We start from the raw sequence: 23,282 nt of genomic DNA on the forward strand, positions 1-23,282 counted from the left end.
TCCCTTCTTTGATTGTGTTTTAAGGGTGGGTGTAGCAAGTCTTGTGTTGTTTGCCCTTTGATTTCATGTGTTTATTGTGTGTTGCTCCATCTCTCTCGGGCTTAGAAGCACTTTTTATGAGCTTGCTCACATAGACACGCACACAGTCCACATGAGAATGTTGTTGATGATCATGACGGCCCCTGGGAGCCACGACCCACTAGCAGCCTCCGAACTTGGAAGTATTGTTTGGAAGAGATCGTGTGCGCTTCTTCCATGCATGAGTATGTGCATGTTGTAGGACATTGTTTGAGAGGAACCTAGTGGTGGTGGGCATGGTAAGAGCAGGCTTGCTTTTCAACAGAGATGGTTTTTTTGGACGCATACAAGTACTTTTTCGTGTGCGAGCATGATCTCAGGTTTTTGGCCTGCGATGTGAAACGTGACGAATGGTGTTAGATGAAACTGCCTCCCCTCCCATTGTTCCATGTCTATTGGGATGGCCAGGTCATTCTTGGGCACCAAGGTTGCATTCTTTTCGTGGCTATTGACGTCATAGACTCCACTTACCTACCTGGCTTTGTGGCCTAAAAATTGTAGCAGCAGTCGAAGTCTAGTTTGGGTACATTTCCTGCACTTGCTGGAGACTGGGTAGAAGTGGGAAGAACACCTTCTCGTTGGGTCTTGGAGATTATTGATGACATTTTTGGAGGACTTGTAGAGCTGAAGCTTGTATCCTTTGGGAGTCTTATCTGTGTGACGAGTGTGTGCCATAGTTATAACTTGGATGGAGTTAAGACTTGTTATCGTCCTCTTGTCTACAACATTGACGATGGCTCTCAGTATCAGTTGCCTACTTAAAAAGGCGACTATGCTTGTATGGCTTTGTGTGGCTTGCAACCGTCTCTGCTCTCCAAAGGAGGAGAAATATATATATATATATATATATATATATATATATATATATATATATATATATATATATATATATATATATATATATATATAGAGAGAGAGAGAGAGAGAGAGAGAGAGAGAGAGAGAGAGAGAGCAAGTCTTTTACTGTATGTTTTGTAATCTTCTCCTATGGGTTTAAATCAGCACAGACCACTTTAAAGCATGCGAATGACAGTTTTGCACATGTGCCATTTCATGTTATGGGCTGCAGGATGGAGCCTCACATTGATGATGGCTCTCGATATCAGTTGCTTGCTTAAAAAGGCGACTATGATTATATGGCTTTGTGTACCTTGAAACCGTCTCTCCTCTCCACACAGGAGGAGAATAGAGAGAGAGAGAGAGAGAGAGAGAGAGAAGGTCTTTTACTGAATGTTTTATAATCTTTTCCTGTGGGTTTAAATCAACACAGACCGCTTTAAAGCATGCGAATGACAGTTTTGCACATGTGTCGTTTCATGTTCTGGGCTACAAGATAGAGCCTCGGGCTTCTTTGATGGGAATGTTGCTTCTAAAAACATATTCCTTTGTGCACATTGTGCTGCTCTTTGTTTGTGTCTATTGCTTTTCGGATTTCTTTTGCAGGCTATGCTTCAAGTGTAGCATGAATGGCAATCCCATGGCATTGATACTACATTAGCGTAGAGGTCAATTCAGCAACGCTGGCCTGTCATTCAGCCACGTGGGCAGTGCCAAGAATAAAAGGCAGCGCCAAAAATAAAAACGTAGCGCTACAAAGCGCCGTCAAAAGCTACGCTCTCAAAAGCCGTCAAAAGCTACCATCTCAAAAGTCGGGCCGTCAATAGCTACGCCATCAAAGCTACGCAGGTTCAAAGCTACCATCTCAAAAGTCGGGCTGTCAATAACTACACCATCAAAGCTACGCAGGTTCCCTCGTCAACAAGTTGAAGCAGTAGGCGCTCGTCAAAAGAAGCTACGCAGGTTCCCTCGTCAACGAATTGGAGCAGCAGGCGCTCGTCAAAAGACACAGGTGCGCTCTCTCTCTCTCTCTCTCTCTCTCTCTCTCTCTCTCTCTCTCTCTCTCTCTCTCTCTCTCTCTCTCTCTCTCTCTCTCTCTCTCTCTCTCTCTCTCTCTCTCTCCCTCTCTCTCTCTCCTTTGACGATTTCCATGCTTGAGCAGCCCCCCGACAGACGTAGCTTACATAACATGCACAAGTCCATCTTTGTCTTTTCTGTGTGCCTACTCACATAAGCATCTTCCCAAACAAAGCAACAAGTCATTTCCTTGGTTCCCTTTCTTGGCTTTTGCTCCCTCATCATGCTTTTTGCAGACAATTGTAGGTCCAGCTACACCATAGACTCTACCATCGTTGATTTCGAGGAAGAGACGAGGAATGTAGCACCCGTGCAAAGCAAGGTGCTCTCAGAGATTCTGCGGCGAAATGCAAAGACCCAAAGTGTCTGGATACTCTTATCTCAGATTCTTTTATTAGAATATGTAAAAGATGTATGCAAGGCATGATTGTCTAAGCTAGCTTGGACTTAATTAGCCTCACCTTGTTTCTCTCTTTGTGGACGGTCACACATCAAGAATACATAGGAGGATCTCGAGGCCCATGGAGTAAACAGATGGCGTTAGTAGATCGGGGCTAGTCACAGCGCACACTTGGAAAGGTCACATCGTTTGGTGAGTTCTTTTCTAGTTCCTCACAGAGAATTGACCTTCAGCTCTAAACATGAAGGTCCGGGCCTATATCAAACTCTACTGCCAAGCCTGCAAGGCCATGGCTCTGTTCATGTAGGTATACAACTGCTCTAAACACGAAGGTCCGGGCCTATCATCAAACTCCAGTGCCAAGCCTCCAAGGCCATAGTTATGTTCATGTAGGTATTGACAAACAAGTGCTATTTGCCTAAAGGTCTACTCCCACAATTGTAAAGTAGAATACACATAGCTTGTAAAGGTCACATCGTTTGGTAATTTCTTTTGACCTTCATCTGCAGTAAAGCCTCTACGCCTTCCCAGCGTAGCAATAATAGCAGCTTCGTGTGCATGTCCATCTTCAACTACCTTACTTAGCTAGTTTCTGCAGGCGAAACTACTTTGGGACTAACTCTACCATGTTTCACTGCAAACAGATCAAGAGAATCTTGGACACATCACCTCTACATTGCAGCAGCGACATATTCTAGCGTGCGGTGAGTATGAAGTGCCACATTTAAATCTTGAACACTAAGGACACAGTAAAAAGCAACACACTGAAAATTGCATGTTGCCGTGGGAATGGCACGTTCCCTCGTATTATAAAAAATGGGGAGGACTGTGCAAACTCCCCCATGCAGGGACACCAGCACGTTTTCTTTTTTTTCTATAACATAAGAAGTAAAGAACACATACAAATAATGAGATTACTCTCAGAACCTTCAACATTGTGCTATTGCTTTTCTAATGCTTCGTACTTATTCTTTGCAAGGGACATTCAGAAAATCAATTGTTGCCTCTTCCCAGACCGAAACCCCAGAACAGCACAATCCAGCACCAGGTACATGGTTGTTTCAAACGCTTGAACTGTTCGTTGCTTAGACGTGACTAGTAAGTAAATATCACCAGGTTCTCATTGCATTGAATCATTAAGATTGAGTCCTACTTAGGTCTTCAATGGACCATCACCGAAAGCATAGGATACACCTCAGCAGATCGAAAGCGAGACATCGCACTTCAATCAAGAAGAAGGCTAGATTTCTACCATGCTCACAATCATGGATTGATATCTTCAATTTAGTATACCTATGGAGTTCAGACATTGCAGCGATATTCAGACCGTTAAGCATATGCTTTGTTTGTGGTGTTGTTTTCATCCAAAGAAGTGCCTCCTTCGATTGTACTCGAGCTCCAGACGAGACATCGACTGCAATGTTTGCTAGCAGTCTACTGGTATCAAGCTTAGAGGCTACACAAATAGAAACGCAATGGGTGCAGTGCTCCACTTGTGAGAACTCAAGCACACGTCGCAGATATTGTGTGCCCTTACTTCCAGACTACACAAGAAGAATACTGAACGGAAATCAGCTTCACATACAACTACTGAGCGTCATTAACATATCTGTCAATGCCATCTCAACAGTGACAACGATTGCACGAGGTACACTAGAGAGACATTCAATATTAGATAACCCTCTGCTATCATGGAGTAAAGAGCATAGAACAACCTTCACAGAGCAAGATCTAGCTACATCACAAGTGGCGGACATACTTGCATTCAAACTTGAGAACAACTTCGTACTACAGAAGTACATGTCGATGGTTGAACGGCCGAATAAGAAGCTTGGCCTCTGCATACTAAGTCAAGAGAGTGTGAGCAAGATCATTCAACAACAACAAGACAATGCACCATTTACACTAATGGCGCAGCTTGACACAAGTTTGATGTTCGGTATCATTGAAAACATCGTTGAGCCAGCCAGGAGAAGAGCATTCACCCCTAGCGATACTTACGAATTTGCTTCTCTGCAGCTCCGTGGCCGTCAACAATTGCTTGAGAGAACAGTTACTTTCAAGCCCAACGGCATGCCTGCCACATCAAGCTTTGTGAACGACATCACAATAGAGACAACAGTGTTTCCATTCCTATTCCCTTTTGGGAAAGGCCAATACGACGGTAAAATCAACTTCAGTATATATGTAAAGATACGTGCATCGAGTCTGTTCTCCGTTTACACCCTGTACAAGCCATACCTGCTAATAATGTACCAACTAAAGCAGGCACTTATGTTGGCTAACAATACACACACGAGCTTGTTGCAGAGGGACATTGACAACTACAAGAAGGCCAATCGTACAGCAACTGACGAAGATACTGTGAGAAATGTACTTCGGTACAACACCCCTTCCAGCATGCCAGGTTCCTATTTGTGGCACCGGAAGAACCTAAAAGACTTGATAGCAATGGTGGACGAATGGGGAATGCCTGATTTCTTCTTGACTTTCACTGCTGATGAGGTCACAGATACACGATGGCTTGAGATTGACACGATCGAGCTAATTGCACGTCAGTTGAACGGCTCCTTCACTTGGACAGACTGCCCAGTCGAATGCGCCCTCACCTTCCACTCTAAGTTCCAACTGCTTATGTCCAAATATATACTTGAGAAAGGTGTGTTGGGCCGTGTGCAACACCACTTGGTTAGATACGAGGTCCAGAACAGAGGATCATTGCATGCTCATGTAATACTGTGGATGCATGAAGAAGACAAAGAGCAACTATCTGCTGAAATAGCTGCATACATCCCGACAGACACTAGCTCTGTGGTTCTGCCAGAAGTAAGCCGGCTCTGAGAACTCGTACTTAGGAAACAACTACACAAGTGCCGTACAAGTTGTTACCACGGTCAAAGAGATGGAGTATGTAAGCACGGATTTCCATTTCATGCGCAGCCAAATCCAAGCCCAGTCCTCAACGAACAAAATCACAGATGGCAATACTTCAGGCCCCGACACGAAGACAGAAATGTCGCACCGTACCACCCAACATTGCTTTTGCTATGGGGAGCGCATATGAACATACAATGGGTTACCAATTCATCGATGTCCTACTACCTCTTGAAGTATGCACTCAACACTGAACCACTGGGTCATCTCAACATCCGCTCAGAAGATGCAGAGCACTTAGGCCTAGGTGGCCTTGACACTGTAAAATTGAAGCTGATCTCAACCGCTTTACTGTCGAAACCTATCTCAGCCAGAAGTGGCATTAAATTGTTTACAAATCCCAATCATTTCAAAGAGAGATAGCGTCCAATACGTCAACTCATCACCCTCGACACTACGACAACGAATCATTTCTCACAACAACGATGTCGTGCTGCACCCTGTTGATCTGTATTGCGCACGACCACAAACTCTGGAGAAGCTTACATTCTATGACTTCCACAAGAATTACATAGTGATGAAGGGAAAACAAAGGAAAAAATGTATTTCAAAGGAGAATACCTACGGCCAATCGCTGCAGCGGCAACATCGACTGGTCCGTTTCACAGACTTTCACCCAGGGCATCATCCAAAGGCTTTCTTTTACAACGTACTGCTAAAGAGCATCACCTTCAGAACTGAATCCCAGCTGCTCTCACCGGAGAACACGTCTAGGTCATACTACCTCGAGTGCAAACTTAGAAATTTGATACTGACAGATGAGGACCTTGAGATGTACATCACAGAGTACACACAACGAAATATGCTCACGACAAATCAAACACACCAATTTCACAACATGATACTTCCATCACGAGGATGGCGAGAGTATGTTGCGTAATGTTGAAGCACAACAACTCCTCGACACAAAAACTGAAGGAATTACATTGTACACGATGGAGCAGTTGCGGTTTGGTTACAACATAGATTTGGCTGAACTTTCAAAAGCTACTCAAGAGAACTGTGCCGCTATCTTGACAAACTTCATGACTGCGGCGGCAAACCACACGCACGACGCAACTAACCCACCTATCACAATCCAGAAGGTAGCATGGCACTATAGTGAAAACAAGGCAGTAAATTACGGCCAACCAGCCTCTCCATATGAGCCAACTGCAGTAGACCAAGGCAAGTATGGATAACAAGTGTCACTAGCTTCCATTCATTTGTCCATAGCACTGTCATTTTCTTATTGACCTAACTAATCTGCATGGACTGTAGATTTAGAGACAAGCATTGGCCTTCCACCCCAGAAAAAGCAGTGACGCGGGAAGAATACATAGTCTACAGTATATGCTGCACAGAGAACGATAGGAGATATATCGGAGTTACGAATAACATCCATAAACGCGTTGGCCAGCACAAGCGCAATCCTCCGAAGAGAATGCGAGCGGACATAGTCCTTTCGAGGACAATTTTGAAATCACCACTTTAGCAACTAGTAGCAACATACATAAAGCTAGAAACTTAGAACATTTCTATATTAAACAACACAAAACAACAACTGCATTAGGTTATAACGCTTGTTTTGGACATCCACCAAGGTTGAGAAAATATTATTTTTTGAAAAAATTTAAGAAAATATAGCTGCGAACTTATGCCATCTTTATATAATTGCTTTCTTCACTGTCTTTGTCATTTAATGTTGATCATTGGCTACAACAATGTCTTCCTTTTCTCCATTCAAACTATGACAGACTTGACTACTTATCAGCTTCTTTGATTCAAATGCTTCTTCTTTTCAGTTTATAATGGGTAGGCCGATTCCAACTGATCTGATTGAGCAGCAACCAGAATTTGAGACTGCAATGTATAAGTTGAAATACTGTCTTTACCCACATTTGCAAGAGCCGGTGCTCAGACACTACATGCATAAATGGAGTGAGTTCATTCCGTGGCCAGTTCAACCACCTACCCCATGGCATCCATAGTACATCACTTGGAATACACTCGATCGAAAAATCACCATCGACATCGCCGTGCTGGCTGGTTGCTCCACAAAACACCATTGTATGTTGTTTGTGCAGATTGCGGACGTCCTCGGCCTACTCAAGACTATAGAATTGAATTACTATAAAGTGGTCCCCAACCACCTCCAGTCAGCTAAACAATTCGTTTCGCGCTATTTTTTGGCCAGCCAGTTAGCCACACGCGCAACTTTGAAGAGCATCTTACTGAAATAGCCCTTACTTCTTGCACCAAAATCTCCCACTAATATGTGTTGTTACCTAGTCCTCCTCCTCTTCTCCACAGAAGTTCTGTCTGTTTCACTGTGAAGAAGTCATTGAATGCTACATTCAAAGTCTTGCCAACTCTCGTTTGCTTAGTTTCGTTCTTAATTCATGCACTTTTTGCCACACTGTTTGCATCAAACCGTTCCAGTGACTTACACTCACCCAACGTAACAAGATCTGTGCAAAACAATTAATAAGCTCTCTCTCTCTCCCTCCCTCTCTCTCTCTCTCTCTCTCTCTCTCTCTCTCTCTCTCTCTCTCACCTTTCGTTTCTACAATCTTCTTTACGGATGTATACTCTTGTTGAGTGCTTGCATGAGAACAAAATAGTATATAAATTCCTGTATATATGACTGACTTATGCTCACTAACGCTCACAAGATTTGTCGACATTAAAATAACCGCACTCACACACTCCCTCTCCCTCTCCCTCTACTGTATACTCTTCTTCAATGCTTCGATGCGAACAAGAGTATACTACTGTATACTCTTCTTCAATGCTTCAATGCGAACAAAATAGTAATTACAATGGTGCCCTTGCTCTCCATTCATTTCCATAAGCATCCAGGTACCAAATCCATAATCACCGGGGCACCGAAGGGAAGGTCTCTCTAATTGCAATCGCCTTGTCGGCCTGCACCGTTATACCACTTTGTTATCCACTTCCAATTACGCAGGCTAACGTAGCACTCTAGTTTCTCCATTGGGACAACCTGCCGACTAAGCTTGTGCTCGAAATGCATTTGCTCTTGTTCTTTTGTTGGTGGTTAGATGCATTGCCAGGTGAAAGGTTTGTTGAAGGCCTCAGTGTGATTCCATGTTGTTGACTATGTTCTTATATTTTTTTGAAGCATGCTTGAGGATTTATAGATGGTAGGAATGTGCTTTTCTGCTCTGGATTTTAATAGAGACATGTGGACATTCTGACTTCTGTTTGTTGTGATGATTTTCTTGCTTTTGCAGGCTAGCACTTCTTGTCACTACTACTTGAGTGCATGAATTCTCGTGTGCATGGGCGCGTGGTCCACCTCGATGGTTGACTTTTGGGGCTGCCTGTTTTGTTTATTGTCGTGTTTGGAGTGGTTTCTTATTGCTGATGGTTGTGTCATTAGACTTTACTCTGTCCCGCGTTATCGCTTGCCTGTGTTGCTTGTGGCCATTAATGGTTGAGTGGGAAAGGGATCTAAAGGTGGGGCGGTTGAGATATGCAGCATTTGTGAAATCATTTGTTTTCTTTTACAGGTTGATGTTTGTCATGTATGTTTGCTTGGTTTGTGTCCCTTTATTTGTGCATAATCCTTTACGTGTATGATGCTTGGTCTTTGTCGTGTAAGGGACTTTGAAGGTGGGGTTTTGTAATGCACGCTACGTGTGAACATATTGAGCTCACGTCGAGCATTCCCTTCCCCCTTTTTCTCTCTGCTTGTCCCTCTTCTTTTCTCCTCCTCTGCCTAAAAATGTACATGTGGTTCAAAGTGTAGGCTCATCGCGTGCCACAAGCCTCCTGAGGCATCCTTTTAGCATCGATCCTCTCTCTCTCTCTCTCTCTCTCTCTCTCTCTCTCTCTCTCTCTCTCTCTCAAGTGCAATCTTCTCTCGTCTGACTTGACGCCCTCAGCATTGCAACCATGCATCTTGCACTTGTCTTTCCCCACCCCCCCTCTCTCTCTCTCTCTCTCTCTCTCTCTCTCTCTCTCTCTCTCTCTCTCTCTCTCTCTCTCTCTCTCTCTCTCTCGTGCAATCTTCTCTCGTCTGACTCGGCGCCATCAGCATTGCAACCATGCATCTTGCACTTGTCTTTCCTCTCTCTCTCTCTCTCTCTCTCTCTCTCTCTCTCTCTCTCTCTCTCTCTCTCTCTCTCTCTCTCTCTCTCTCTCTCTCTCTCTCTCTCTCTCTCTCTCTCTCTCTCTCTGTCCCTGTTAACTCCATTCGGGCTTGAAAGAATGCAAACTGTGCATTGTTGGTTTTCTTTATGGTCTCGTGCTTTACGGTGGGTTGGTGGTGCAATATAGTCTATCACTAGAAAAAAAATTGACATTTACTTTCCCTGCTCTCTCCATTCCTATTTGTCTCATGTGGCACCACTCTATGTTGGATTGGTGGTGTAATAAAATCTGGTACTGCTTCAAAATGCCATTGCTCATTTTCCCTGCTCTCTCCACTTCTATTTGTTTGGTGTGGCTGTCACCTTTCTTCGCTCTTTTTTGTGCCCCTCCAAAAGATAGTGGTTTATTTGCAAGGTGTGCTAACACAGAGATGCAATCCCCCCCCCCCCCCCCCCCCCCCCCCCCTTTTCCCCCTTTTCTGACCCCTCTTCCTTGTAGATTTTGTATGGATGATCGGTGATAGAATTATAGCTGCAAAGTGTTGTCAGCCTTTATATTTGTTTTGTGTCATGTAGACAAAGCAAATAAGCCTGCTGAGATATAGCCTACAACCGTGGTGGCGTACAAAGCATGGAGATTGACGATATGGAGTAAGGGTGTTATGTTGTTTTTTGTGCTTTTGGTATTCTTACTTGAACATACTCGTTTCGTAGAGCCAAGAAGAAATGTGAGCCTTGCACGTACCGCACATCCAAAAAGTGGAACTTCCAAACATGAACTTGTACAGATTAATGTGAGTGAGTCATCTGTAGGTACTGTGACAACTTCTTGCAAGCGTAGTGTATACAGTGAACCAAACTTCACTATCCAACCGTCTCTCTCAATAGGCAAAGGGCAAGCTTGCAGTACGTTGATTTCTACCTTCTTCTAAAGAGAGCTTACACAAAACCGGTTCATCTTTTGTGATTTGAAATGTCCCATCTTTTTCAATAGGTGCACAAGTTGGATGCTCGAAAGCGTAAAAAGCAAAGATGGCTATCGTTAAGATTGAGAGGCATGGTATATATAAAACCAAATACATTGATTGTCTACCTCTGTCTTTTGATGTGAATGAGCTGCCATGTTCTTATATATTGTTTTGTAGATGCTGTAATTGACAATGAAGACGATGAAATGAAAGTTAACCCTTTTCCGCAACAAGAACCACCTACTGAAGAACATAATTTTGCATATAACGGACCTCTTTGACATCACTCCTAGATTTGCAATCGAGGGTTATGTGCTAAACAATTATGGTACATACAAGCTTTTCGACCCAAAAATGGTGAAGTTTTTCAAGACTAATATTGTGGATTCGCACAACTCCAACACAGTATGTCGTCGTCGGTTCATCTCTAATAAGCCAATTGCTTCTTGCTAAGTGTTGGTAGTTTTGTTCAGACAAAGTACAAGGCAGACGGTGGAACATCACCTTTCTCTCTTTACTTGGATGCTACCTCGATCATCGCTTGCATTGCTTCGTTTCCATTCCGCTTGAGCTTTTACCCGGAAACGAAGATAATATTTTTTTAAGATGAGGCTGCAAGTGCGGGGGTGGGTGGTGCAAAAAATTACTCGGGTACACTTGCTTTTGTTGTTATTAAGAGCAAGAATTTTGAAATCTACGCCAACTCCGCTCGTGGAGAGCTACTGGTGGCTGACGGTTCCTGTAACATTTAATGCACTAGTAACTTATGTGTAGCGGAAATTGATAACATAGTGAACATTTCATTAAGAACAAGTTCCTAATGAGCATAGAGAGAGTACTTAATTTGAGAAAGCAACAGAGCAATTTACACCTAGCTAATTTGGCATTGACAATACTTGAAAAGAGAGAGAAATAGAACAATTGACAACAATTGAGGACCTGATTTACATGGAGCCGGTCCCCCCTCCATAAAGGCTTTATATTATAGCTTCTCCCATCAAAGGAGACTTTTGTACAATACACTCTTTGTGCTCCTTGATAAAACTAGTTGGTGTAATGAAGATGGAAGCTCCATACACCAAATTATGCTTGAAAAACACAGCTAGTGTCCCTAGCCTCAGTCCCAAGACCTCACACACCTTCAAAAATGGTGAGAGCTAGAAGGGAATGAGGATAGATTGAGAGGAAGAAGATGTATCTTACAAGAAAGAAGTATTCTCCTCACATAATCACTCTAATAGCGTTGCTTAGCTTATTAATTAGCATGGTAGAGGAGACGAGCATACCATTGAAGCTTGGCTCTTGGTTGGATTTGCATTCCATAGTCAAGAGTTATTGGTGTAGGCCTCCACTTCTCAATGCTTGGAGAAGGATATGGAGTTCTTCTTGCACACATGAGTTGTGTGTGTGTGTGTGTGTGTGTGTGTATGGCAATGTGTGCAATCCTCTCTTTCATCTTGGTCGACCCCTCTTTCTAAATGCTCATGTTGGCCTCCCATTGGCTCCTGTAAAGCACACATTAGAAGCATAGTTGATAGCCTTTTGACAAGTGTCCCCCTTTCCCCTTTTGTGAGAGCTTTAGGTAATTAAATAATTCAACTAAACTCTCATTGGACCTCTTAGTCTTCTAGCCAATAGGAATCAGGCAAGCCATTGGGTTGTTGAATGCTCATTGGACCCCTTGGTAGACTATCCAATAGTCTTCTATGGAGCTTAAATTCTATTGGTTCTTTTATCAAGCATTTTTAAATTGATTAGACCAAATTTACTCTAGCCTAATTCTCATTGGTCCACCTCTATGGCTATCCAATAGGATTTGAGGGGAGATTGGGAGCAACTGGCCTAGGAGCCTGACATGTGTCCAGTATTCCCTTTGTGTAAAGGGGGAGCCTTGGAGTGTTTGTGCGTGTGTGTGTTTCTCTCTCTTCTCCTACAATAAGGGCTCACCCCCTCCTTCCTAGGGATGTGGAAAGACTTTTGAGTCTTCCCATGACTACCCAATATTTCCCCTACTTTGGCCTTTGGACAGTACAATTAAATTTAGGAACTTTAGCATATGGAAGTCTTGATGGGGTTGAACCTTAGGTCTTTTAAGCCCCATTGAAGCACATTGCTCTTTGCAGACTCTCCCCCTTTGGATCTCTATTTTTCCTTCTTTGGATCCATGACTGAGACCGCTATGGCAGCCTTACCAACACTCTAGCTTTTACTCCCCTGGCACTTCCCCATATTAAATGATCATTTTAACATGAGAAAATCATTTGGGAGTGTACTGGAAATGGCCTACGAACTTTGAGAATAGCGAAATTAAGAGAATTAGAGTGAGCATTTTTGTGAGGCTACTTTGAGAACACAGAGGGTGAACTTAATTGATGGTAGCAACATGAACATAGTACTTTATTAACTTGGCATCAACAATACTTTTGCAAGAGAGAGATTATTAGAGAACATGACAATAGTTGACGATCGGATTTACTTGGAGCCAGTCCCCCCTCAAAAAGGCGTTTGTACTATAGATTCTCGCATCCAAAGAGACTTGTTACACTACAATCTTTGTGTTCCTTGTTACCTTGATGATGCTATGAAGATGGAAAGTCTCATGCATCACGAGCTTAACATAAACTTTGCAAAAAGCATTAACTATCCCAAGCCTCAGTCCCAAGGCCTCAAACACCTTCGAAGGTGGAGAGAGCTAGCGGGGAACGAGGGTAGGGAAGAGGAAGACGAATCATCCATAGGAGAAAGAAATAGTTCCTCACTTATCATCGCATAATAGCATAGTAGTGAAGATGAAGAAGACGACAAGCTTAAGAATTGAAGCGTGGCTCTTGGTTGGATTTGCATCCCATAGCCAAGAGTGTTGGTGTACGCTCTCCACTCGTCAACAAGCTTGGAGAAGGAGATGGAGTTCTTGCACTTTGCACTCCACATAATGAGAGAATGTATGTGTGTGTGTGTGTGTGTGTGTGGGAGAGTATATCCCCCCTCTCATGCTTGGGACACACCTCTCTCTCTCTCTCTCTCTCTCGTCTTATTTTATTATTTCATTTGGACATGTGTTCCTCTTTTTTCTCTTTGAGAGAAAGAACTTAATTATCCATTTTTATGCATCTAAATTCTCATTGGACCCATTTAAAACCCAACCAATAGCATTCGAGCACATCATGAGGTCCACATGTGGAGGATCATTTGAACATGTGTCTTTTATGCTTACTAACTCATTTGGTTGAATTGAATACTTCAAGGACTTAGTCAATCAAGAATGAAAACGTTGATGTCTCTTGAGAGTTGTCTTTGAATTGAATACTTCAAAAACCTTAGTCATTTAAGCATGTCAGAAACACCTCAAGCTTTTGGGTAAGGCTTCCACTAACACTTAGCAAGCCAACAAGCACCTCATTCTTGGGTAGGATTCCCACCTCAAGGTCAACGCTAGCTTTCCTAAGGTCAAAGGACTTTTGAATACTAGCTTTTGGAGGTCTTTAATGAAGCTAACCCTACGGTCTTTAAGTTCCATTAGGTAGCATTGCTCTTTCACATACCATCTCTCATTTGGACCCTTTTAACCTTGGCCCCCTATCGAGACAAAACCATAAGCACTGGTCTATATTCTAACCCTTGTTCCGTTTATTCTCCCACATTAAATGATCAGTTTAATATGAGAAAATCATTTGGGTTGGTTAGATATTAGATTTTATGACATTACCTCTCTCTTGAAGTCATAGTCATCCTCGGCTATGATGTAGACGAGATAAAGGCTTAGTCATTAGTCTACGTTTCTTAGTGGGTAGAGGATCCTTTTTCACCCTCCGACATTGTTCCAGAATGGATGACTAGTTCATTTGGTGTTTGGGAAACGTAGTTGCCGCAAGCATGTCTACTCTTTAGTCCATATCATACTCCCAAAGTAGAGTAACAAATTCAACTTGGTGTTTGAGTGACGTCGTCATCACAAACATGATTCTAAGCATGCATGCATACTATTTAAATCTGTGCACAAAAGAGGATTAGTCTTATAAGACAAAAACATTCTTCATTTAGAAAGCATTTACATTTGCTTACTCTAGTGCAACATTGTAAGCATTGACGAGGTTCATACTATCCTTAAGATGTATTCCTTGCATCCAACTAGCATCTTCAAATGGATAATTTTTGAACTTAATAAGATACCGTCGGATAATCTTACCATGCTGTAGTACTTGGTTTTCATGCCGAAGGATAGCTTCAGGTTGTAGCACCTCTTCTCGGTCTTTGATTTCCACAATATCAACCATTAATAGGCTACTTAAGGACCTCTTTTCTTAAGAAAGAAAAGAGAAACCAAATGCTCTGATACCAATGTAATGGAAACGGCCTATGAACTTTGAGAATAGCGGAATTAAGAGAATTAGAGCGAGCAATTTTGTGAGGTTACTTTGAGAACATAGTGGGCGAACTTAATTGATGGTTGCAACATGAACAATATACTTAATTAACTTGGAATAGACTTTACTTTTGCAAGAGAGAGAGTATTAGAGAACATGACAATAGTTGAGGACCGGATTTACTTGGAGTCGGTCCCCCCTCCAAAAGCCGTTTGTATTATAGATTCTCCCATCGAGAGAGACTTGTTACAATACAATCTTTGTGTTCCTTGTGACCTTGGTGATGCTATGAAGATGGAAAGTTTCATGCATCACGAGGTTAACATAAACTTTGCAAAAAGCATTAACTATCCCAAGCCTCAGTCCCAAGGCCTCAAACACCTTCGAAGGGGGAGAGAGCTAGGGGGGAATGAGGGTAGGGAAGAGGAAGATGAATCATCCATAGGAGAAAGAAATAGTTCCTCACTTATCATCACTCTTCTTTCTTAGCATAGCATAATAGCATAGTAATGAAGATGAAGAAGACGGCAAGCTTAAGCATTGAAGCATGGCTCTTGGTTGGATTTGCATTCCATAGCCAAGAGTGTTGGTGTAGGCTCTCCACTTCTCAACAAGCTTGGAGAAGGAGATGGAGTTCTTGCACTTTGCACTCCACACAATGAAAGAATGTGTGTGTGTGTGGGAGAGTATACCCCCCCTCTCATGCTTGGTCTACCTCTCTCTCTCTCTCTATTATTTTATTATTTCATTTGGACATATGTCCTTTTTTTCCTTCTTTGAGAGAAAGAACTTAATTATTTATTTTTATGTATCTAAATTCTCATTGGACCCCTTTAAAACATAACCAATAGTATTCAAACACATCATGAGGTCCACATGTGGAGGATCATTTGAACATGTGTCTTTTATGCTTATCAAGTCATTTGGTTGACTTGAATCTTCAAGGACTTAGTAAATCATGCATGAAAACATTGATGTCTCTTGAGAGTCACTCTTTGAATTAAATACTTCAAGAACCTTAGTCATTTATGCATTTGAGAAACACCTCAAGCTTTTGGGTAAGGCTCCCACTAACACTTAGCAAGCCCACAAGCACCTCATGCTTGTGTAGGATTCCCACCTCAAGGTCAGTCCTAGCTTGCCTAAGGTCAAAGGACTTTTGAACACTAGCTTTTGGAGGTCTTTAATGAATCTAACCTTGCGGTCTTTAAGTTCCATTAGGTAGCATTGCTCTTTAACATACCATCTCTTATTTGGACCCTTTTAACCTTGGCCCTGTGTTGAGACAAATCCATAAGGACATGTCTATATTCTAACCCTTCTTCTGTTGATTCTCCCACATTAAATGATCAGTTTAATATAAGAAAATCGTTTGGGTTGGTTAGATATTAGATTTTATGACATTACCTCTCTCTTGAAATCATAGTCATTCTCGACTATGAGGTAGAAGAGATACAGTCTTACTCATTAGTCTATGTTTCTTACCAGGTAGAGGATCCTTTTTCACCCCTCGATATCATTCCAAAATGGACGACTAGTCCATTTGGTGCTTGGGAGACATAGCTGCAGCAAGCATGTCTGCTCTTTAGTCCATATCATATTCCCAAAGTAGAGTAACAAATTCAACCTGGTGTTTGAGTGACGTCGTCATCACAAACATGATTCTAAGCATGCATACTATTTAAATATGTGCACAAAAGAGGATTTGACTTATAAGACAAAAACATTGTTCATTTAGAAAGCATTTACATTTGCTTACTCTAGTGCAACATTGTAAGCATTGACAAGGTTCATACTATCCTTAAGTTGTATTTCTTGCATCCATCTAGCATCTTCAAATGGATAATTTTTGAACTTAATAAGACATCGTCGGATAATCTTACCATGCTGTAGTACCTTGTATTCATGCTGAAGGATAGCTTCAGGTTGTAGCACCTCTTATGGGTCTTTGATTTCCACAAAATCAACCATTAATAGGCTACTTAAGGACCTCTCTTCTTAAGCAAGAAAGAGAAACCAAATGGTCTGATACCAATGTAATGGAAATGGCCTATAAACTTTGAGAATAGCGAAATTAAGAGAATTAGAGCGAGCAATTTTGTGAGATTACCTTGAGAACATAGAGTGTGAACTTAATTGATGGTAGAAACATGAACATAGTACTTAATTAATTTGGCATGAACAATACGTTTGCAAGAGAGAGAGTATTAGTGAACAAGACAATAGTTGAGGACCGGATTTACTTGGAGCCGGTCCCCCCCTCCAAAAGGCGCTTGTATTATAGATTCTCCCATTGAGAGAGACTTGTTACAATACAATCTTTGTGTTCCTTGTGACCTTGGTGATGCTATGCAGATGGAAAGTTTCATGCATCACGAGCTTAACATGAACTTTGCAAAAAGCATTAACTATCCCAAGCCTCAGTTCCAAGGCCTCAAACACCTTCGAAGGTGGAGAGAGCTAGGGGGAAACGAGGGTAGGGAACATGAAGACAAATCATCCATATGAGAAAGATATTGTTTGTCACTTATCATCACTCTTCTTGCTTGGCATGTCATAATAGCATAGTAATGAAGATGAAGAAGACGGCAAGCTTAAGCATTGAAGCATGGCTCTTGGTTGGATTTGCATTCCATAGACAAGAGTGTTGGTGTAGGCTCTCCACTTTGTCAAGAAGCTTGGAGAAGGAGAGGGAGTTCTTGCACTTTGCACTCCATACAACAGGAGAATGTGTGTGTGTGTGTGTGGGAGAGTATACCCCCCCTCTCATGCTTGGTCCATCTCTCTCTCGCTCGTATTATTTTATTGTTTCATTTGGACACGTTTCCTCTTTTTCCTCTTTGAGAGAAACAACTTAATTATTTATTTTTATGTATCTAAATTCTCATTCGCCCCTTTAAAACCTAAACAATAGCATTCAAGCACATCATGAGGTCCACATGTGGAATATCATTTAAACATGTGTCTTTTATGCTTGTTAAGTCATTTGGTTGACTTGAATACTTCAAGGACTTAGTCAATCAAGCATAAAAAAGTTGATGTCTCTTGAGAGTTATACTTCAAGAACCTTAGTCATTTAAGAATGTGAGAAACACCTTAAGCTTTTGGGTAAGGCTTCCACTAACACTTAGCAAGCCAACAAGCACCTCATTCTTGAGTAGGATTCCCACCTCAAGGTCAACGCTAGCTTGCCTAAGGTCAAAGGACTTTTGAATACTAGCTTTTGGAGGTCTTTAATGAAGCTAACCCTATGGTCTTTAAGTTCCATTAGGTAGCATTGCTCTTTAACATACCATCTCTCATTTGGACCCTTTTAACCTTGGCCCCCTGTTGAGACAAAACCATAAGCACTGGTCTATATTCTAACCCTTGTTCTGTTTATTCTCCCACATTAAATGATCAGTTTAATATGAGAAAATCATTTGAGTTGGTTAGATATTAGATTTTATGACATTACCTCTCTCTTGAAGTCATAGTCATCCTCGACTATGATGTAGACGAGATAAAGGCTTAGTCATTAGTCTACGTTTCTTAGCGGGTAGAGGATCCTTTTTCACCCCGCGATATCATTCCAGAATGGATGACTAGTCCATTTGGTGCTTGGGAGACGTAGTTGCAGCAAGCATGTCTGCACTTTAGTCCATATCATACTCCCAAAGTAGAGTGACAAATTCAACTTGGTGTTTGAGTGACGTCGTCATCCCAAACATGATTCTAAGCATGCATACTATTTAAATTTGTGTAGAAAAGAGGATTACTCTTATAAGACAAAAAGATTGTTCATTTAGAAATCATTTATATTTGCTTACTCTTGTGCAACATTGTAAGCATTGACAAGGTTCATACTATCCTTAAACTGTATTCCTTGCATCCATCTAGCATCTTCAAATGGATAATTTTTAAAACTAATAAGATAACGTCGGATAATCTTACAATGCCATAGTACCTTGCCTTCATGCCGAAGGATAGCTTTGGGTGGTAGCACCTCTTGTTGGTCTTTGATTTCAACAAAATCAACCATTAATAGGTTACTTAAGGACCTCTCTTCTTAAGCAAGAAAAGAGAAACCAAATGCTCTGATACCAATGTAATGGAAATAGCCTATGAACTTTGAGGATAACGAAATCAAGAGAATTAGAGTGAGCATTTTTGTGAGATTACTTTGAGAACATAGAGGGTGAACTTAATCGATGGTAGCAACATGAACATAGTACTTAATTAACTTGGCATGAACAATTCTTTTGCAAGAGAGAGAGTATTAGAGAACGTGACAATAGTTGAGGACTGGATTTACTCGGAGCCGGTCCCCCCTCCAAAAGGCGTTTGTATTATAGATTCTCCCATCGAGAGAGACTTGTTACAATACAATCTTTGTGTTCCTTGTGACCTTGGTGATGCTATGCAGATGGAAAGTTTCATGCATCACGAGCTTAACATGAACTTTGCAAAAAGCATCAACTATCCCATGCCTCAGTCCCAAGGCCTCAAACACCTTCGAAGGTGGAGAGAGCTAGGGGGGAGCGAGGGTAGGGAACAGAAAGACAAATCATCCATAGGAGAAAGATATTGTTTGTCACTTATGATCACTCTTTGTGCTTGGCATAGCATAATAGCATAGTAATGAAGATGAAGAAGACGGAAAGCTTAAGCATTGAAGCATGGCTCTTTGTTGGATTTGCATTCCATAGCCAAGAGTGTTGGTGTAGGCTCTCCACTTGTCAAGAAGCTTGGAGAAGGAGAGGGAGTTCTTGCACTTTGCGCTCCACACAACGGGAGAATGTGTGTGTGTGTGTGTGGGAGAGTATACCCCCCCTCTCATGCTTGGTCCATCTCTCTCTCTCTCTCTCTCTCTCTCTCTCTCGTATTATTTTATTGTTTCATTTGGACATGTATCCTTTTTTTCTTTTTTGAGAGAAAGAACTTAATTATTTATTTTTATGTATCTAAATTCTCATTGGACCCCTTTAAAACCTAAGCAATAGCATTCAAGCACATCACGAGGTCCACATGTGGAGGATCATTTGAACATGTGTCTTTTATGCTTATTAAGTCATTTGGTTGACTTGAATACTTCAAGGATTTAATCAATCAAGCATGGAAATGTTGATGCCTCTTCAGAGTTATCGTTGAATTGAATACTTCAAGAACCTTAGTCATTTAGGCATGTGAGAAACACCTCAAGCTTTTGGATAAGGCTCCCACTGACATTTAGCAACCAAACAAGCACCTCATGCTTGGGTAGGATTCCCACCTCAAGGTCATCCCTAGCTTTCCTAAGGTCAAAGGACTTTTGAACACTGGCTTTTGGAGTTCCTTAATGAAGCCAACCCTACGGTCTTTAAGCTCCATTATGTAGCATTGCTCTTTAACATACAATCTCTCATTTGGGCTCTTTTAACCTTGGCCCCGTGTTGAGACAGATCCATAAGCACATGTCTATATTCTAACCCTTCTTCCGTTTATTCTCCCACATTAAATGATCAGTTTAATAGGAGAAAATCATTTCGATTGGTTAGATATTAGATTTTATGACATTACCTCTCTCTTGAAATTATAGTCGTCCTCGACTATGAGGTAGAAGAGAGAAAGAAATAGTTTCTCACTTATCATCACTCTTCTTGCTTAGCATAACATAATAGCATAGTAATGAAGATGAAGAAGATCGCAGCTTAAGCATTGAAGCATGGCTCTTGGTTGGATTTGCATTCCATAGCCAAGAGTGTTGGTGTAGGCTCTACACTTCTCAACAAGCTTTGAGAAGGAGATGGAGTTCTTGCACTTTTCACTCCACACAAGGAGAGAATGTGTATGTGTGTGTGTAGGGGGGGGGGAGAGTATACCCGCCCTCTCATGCTTGTTCCACCTCTCTCTCTCTCTCTCTCTCTCTCTCTCTCTCTCTCTCTCTCTCGTATTATTTATATTTCATTTGGACATGTGTCCTCTTTTTTCTCTTTGAGAGAAAGAATTTAATTATTTATTTTTATGTATCTAAATTCTCATTAAACCCTTTTAAAACTTAACCAATAGCATTCAAGCACATCATGAGGACCACATGTGGAGGATCGTTTGAAGATGTGTCTTTTATGCTTATTAAGTCATTTGGTTGAATTGAATAATTCAAGGACTTAGTGAATCAAGCATGGAAACTTTGATGCCTCTTGAGAGTTATCTTTGAATTGAATACTTCAAGAACCTTAGTCATTTAAGCATGTGAAAAACACCTCAAGCTTTTGGGTAAGGTTGTCACCAACACTTAGCAAGCCAACAAGCACCTCATGCTTGGGTAGGATTTCCACCTCAAGGTCAACCCTAGCTTGCTTAAGTTCAAAGGACTTTTGAACACTAGCTTTTGGAGGTCTTTAATGAAGCTGACCCTACGATATTTAAGCTCCATTAGGTAGCATTGCTCTTTAATATACCGTCTCTCATTTGGACCCCTTTTAACCTTGGCCTCATGTTGAGACAAATCCATAAGCACATGTCTATATTTTTACCGATGTTCCCGTTTATTCTCCCACATTAAATAATCTGTTTAATATGAGAAAATCATTTCGGTTGATTAGATATTAGATTTTATGACATGGGAGTATTAGATATTAGTTTTCATGACATTCCACTCCCAAGGATCAAGCAACTGTAAGTTTCGCATATTGAAGTACTTTGCACTTTTTTGGTCAAAAAAGATTTCACAACATTTACATGTGCTTGTTTTAGTTGACTTTTGTCAATGATCGCAAATAAGAGTACAAGTCTATTAAAGGGGATATTGACAATGGAGAAGTTAAAACTTTTGTTGCGAGTAACATCGGGGCTTTTTTAGGTCTTGAGAATACGTTGTCTATCTTAGATCTCATACTCTTGGTGCCTGCCACAACAAGTGTCTCCAATCTGATTTCTTGCAGGCCTACAAGACACAAGTTGAGAGTCTCGGCTATGGGGAACAGGTAATGTTGGATAATTTAGTTGCTTAGAAACTGTTTTGACTTTTTGTGTGATTCTCGATCCTCGCTTTTGACCTGCAGGTGTTCGGCGTCTTGCGTTTCTCTAACATAAATGGTGTTCTCTTGGAGATATTATGTGCCATTTGCAAATCGAATAGGGTTCATAAAACCACAGAGGGTTTGTTCTTTATTACTTGCCAAAAGAAAACTACAAGCTACGAGATTCCTAAGCTTCAAGTGAAGATCAAGCCGAGCAAAGGGCCTGTCATTTCTGCACAACTGGTTGGTCTCATTGTCGATGAGGTCTTGGCTTTGGGCAAGACTTTCCAAAGCTTGTACTCTAAAAAGTTCAATAGTTGCAAGAAAGATCTTGGCATCGACAACACGCACTGGCACATTCAAAATCAACCTTGTAGGAAATCTGACTACTTTTTACCTTGGGTAAAGGTCTTGGAAGTAGAATAGGGGTCTATGATTGTATATAAATAATACTGGTAAAGCTCTTGAAGAGCCATGGGCTAGTTTTATTGGTTTGCATAAATAAGAATCTTGAATGCATCAATAAAGCCTTGTTAAAAAAACCTCAGTAAAAGGACTTGCAACTGCATTGTCATAAGCTTTTGAAGGTTTCCTTCTCTCATCTCCCTCTCTCTCTCTCTCTCTCTCTCTCTCTCTCTCTCTCTCTCTCTCTCTCCATGTTTTCGTTGACTTGCTTTCTTCTCTCCCTCTCTGAGCTTTGTACATAGAGCTCTCGTGTCGTCAATGATTCGTTCATCTTTTCTTTTCTCCTCTCTCTCTCTCTCTCACACACACAAATATAACTATGTGAAGGGGCTTGTTACCTCCCCAACTTTTTTTGGCCTCTCCCTCTCCCTCTCTCTCTCTCTCTCTCTCTCCCCCCCCCCCCTCTCTCTCTCTCCCTCTCGCAATCACAAAATAATGTCTTAGGACTGGTTGTAATTTTTTGTTTGGTTCCTCTCTTTGTCTCTCTCTCTCTCTCTCTCTCTCTCTCTCTCTCTCTCTCTCTCTCTAGCAATCACAAAATAATGTCTTAGGACTGGTTGTAATTTTTTGTTTGCTTCTCTCTCTCTCTCTCTCTCTCTCTCTCTCTCTCTCTCTCTCTCTCTCTCTCTCTCTCTCTCTCTATGTCCTCGTCTTCTCTCTTGGTTTCAATATTATTCATAAAGACTCCCTATAGTCAGCAATCCATTTCCCCCTTCCTGGCATCCGCTCCCTCTGTCTATTCCTCAAACGCAACATTGGGAAAAAATAAAATAAAAATCATGCCTCCTTTTGGCTGGCTTCTCCTTCTTCCTCGCTTGTTCGCTCTCTCGGGTTGAGCATTGTGTATAGAGTTCCATTGTTGCTGGTGTTCACTCTATGCCTCCCTCTCTCTAACTCTCTCTCTCTCTCTCTCTCTCTCTCTCTCTCTCTCTCACCATTATCTCTTTGTTCGTCTTAGTCCCTCTCACATAGCACCATGCATAACAACATAATTTTTAGAGTTGCTTTTATTTGTTGGTTTCAGTATTGCACATAGAGCTTCATTGTTTCCGGTCATCCGCATCTTCCTCCCACTGTCCTTT

General features: G+C 41.6%; 1 pseudogene; it reads left to right on the forward strand.

Moving 5' to 3' along the window:
• Positions 1 to 6,261: 6,261 nt before the first annotated feature.
• On the forward strand, positions 6,262 to 22,161 carry LOC147449854 (uncharacterized; annotated as a pseudogene).
• Positions 22,162 to 23,282: the final 1,121 nt, after the last annotated feature.

The sequence above is a fragment of the Adiantum capillus-veneris genome, chromosome 10 (genome assembly GCF_014529385.1).
Source record: "Adiantum capillus-veneris isolate H3 chromosome 10, ASM1452938v2, whole genome shotgun sequence".
Taxonomy (NCBI): Eukaryota; Viridiplantae; Streptophyta; class Polypodiopsida; order Polypodiales; family Pteridaceae; genus Adiantum; species Adiantum capillus-veneris.